The following is a 2,500-nucleotide window of genomic DNA, read 5'->3' as shown; positions in this document are numbered from 1 at the left end:
ATCCAGCCCCTGTTCGTCGAAAAATCTGCGCTGCCGATTTTCCACGCGGCAGCCCCTCTTTTCGTCAGCGTGCCCCCCTGACGAATTTTCCTGCCTGGCCCGGCCGGTCCAGCATCCAGCCCCTGTTCGTCGAAAAATCTGCGCTGCCGATTTTCCACGCGGCAGCCCCTGTTTTCCTCAGCGTGCCCCCCTGACGAATGTTCGTCGAAAAATCTGCGCTGCCGATTTTCCACGCGGCAGCCCCTGTTTTCCTCAGCGTGCCCCCCTGACGAATGTTCGTCGAAAAATCTGCGCTGCCGATTTTCCACGCGGCAGCCCCTCTTTTCGTCAGCGTGCCCCCCTGACGAATTTTCCTGCCTGGCCCGGCCGGTCCAGCATCCAGCCCCTGTTCGTCGAAAAATCTGCGCTGCCGATTTTCCACGCGGCAGCCCCTCTTTTCGTCAGCGTGCCCCCCTGACGAATGTTCGTCGAAAAATCTGCGCTGCCGATTTTCCACGCGGCAGCCCCTCTTTTCGTCAGCGTGCCCCCCTGACGAATTTTCCTGCCTGGCCCGGCCGGTCCAGCATCCAGCCCCTGTTCGTCGAAAAATCTGCGCTGCCGATTTTCACCGACGAGCCTACTTTCGTCAGCGTGTCCCCTTGACGAATTTCCCTGCCTGGCCTGGACAGTCCATCTTCCAGCCCATGTTCATCGAAAAATCTGCGCTGCCGATTTCCCCGACGAACCTGCAGCTGCACAAATCTGCGCTGCCGATTTCCCCCCCTGTCGGCATGGCTGCCGCTGCCCCGATGTCCAGACCAACAGTCTTTTTTGTCGACTTTGCCGATTTTGTCCGCGCTGCCGATTCCAACACTACCCCCTGCATCCAAACCAGCATTGTTTCGTCAGCTCTTCCCCTGACGATTTTAGCCCTGTAACAAACAGTAGGCCTCCAATCCCGCCAACGGGAGCCAAGTTGATAGGGAAGAGAATTGAATGACGCGCCTGGTCCTCGCACCCCGCCACCCGAGGGGCCTTTTTCCCGGCAGCCTCTGAAAAACTCTAGCTTTCACGGTCCTCGCCGCCCCTCACCACCATGGCAGGCCTCTAATCCCACCCATCAGCAGTTGTAGCCGATAGGGCAGTGATTTGAATGACGCGTCGCGGGCCGCCGGGTCATCTCACCCGGCCATTAATTGGAGCGTTTTTGGCTGGCCGAGGATGGGGGGATGGATCTCTTCTTCCGAAAAAGCAAACAGTACATCGGGAGTTATGTTGACGGGGCATGGAATTGAATGACCCGTCGCGGGCCGCCGGGTCATCTCACCCGGCCATCCCGGGGAGCGTTTTTCCCGGCAGCATCGGGGAAACTCTTGCTTTCACTGCCCGCTGCCCAAGTCCCCACTCGCATCGGCCCCCCGCGCCAACAAGCCAACGCTGCCGAATCGGCAGACACTGCTGCCGAGTCTGCCGACACTGCCCCGCGGGCTGCCACTGCCCCAGTGTCTAAACCAGCGGTCTTTCTCATCGAGCCTTGGACTATCCAGTCCGTCCTGACTCATCGCCAGCACCTGCTGCCGATTCTGCCGACTTTGCCGATTTTCTCGGCGCTGCCGATTCCAACACTGCGCCCACCGTGTCTGAACCAGCGCTGTTTCCTCAGCGTGTCCCCTCGACGAATTTTCCTGCCTGGCCTGGACAGTCCACCGTCCAGCCCGTGTTCGTCGAAAAATCTGCGCTGCCGATTCTGCCGACTTTGCCGATTTCGTCGGCGCTGCCGATTCCACCACTGCCCGCCGTGCCTGAACCAGCGCTGTTTCGTCAGCGTGTCCCCTCGACAAATTTTCCTGCCTGGCCTGGACAGTCCATCGTCCAGCCCATGTTCGTCGCAAAATCTGCGCTGCCGATTTTCCCCGACGAACCTGCAGCCGCACAAATCTGCGCTGCCGAATCTGCCGACACTGTCCCGCGGGCTGCCACTGCCCCAGTGTCTAAACCAGCAGTCTTTCTCGTCGAGCCTTGGACTATCCAGCCCGTCCAGACCCATCGCCAGCACCCGCTGCCGATTCTGCCGACTTTGCCGATTTCGTCGGCGCTGCCGATTCCAACACTGCCCGCCGTGCCTGAACCAGCGCTGTTTCGTCAGCGTGTCCCCTCGATGAATTTTCCTGCATGGCCCGGCCAGTCCAGCGTCCAGCCCATGTTCGTCGAAAAATCTGCGCTGCCGATTCTGCCGACTTTGCCGATTTCGTCGGCGCTGCCGATTCCAACACTGCCCCCCGTGCCTGAACCAGCGCTGTTTCGTCAGCGTGTCCCCTCGACAAATTTTCCTGCCTGGCCTGGACAGTCCATCGTCCAGCCCATGTTCGTCGAAAAATCTGCGCTGCCGATTTTCCCCGACGAACCTGCAGCCGCACAAATCTGCGCTGCCGAATCTGCCAACACTGTCCCGCGGGCTGCCACTGCCCCAGTGTCTCAACCTGCGGTCTTTCTCGTCGAGCCTTGGACTATCCAGCCCGTC

This window comes from Populus nigra, chromosome 2, assembly GCF_951802175.1.
Source record: "Populus nigra chromosome 2, ddPopNigr1.1, whole genome shotgun sequence".
NCBI lineage: Eukaryota > Viridiplantae > Streptophyta > Magnoliopsida > Malpighiales > Salicaceae > Populus > Populus nigra.
The sequence above is the reverse complement of the archived record's forward strand: the minus strand, read 5'-3'. Positions refer to the sequence as shown.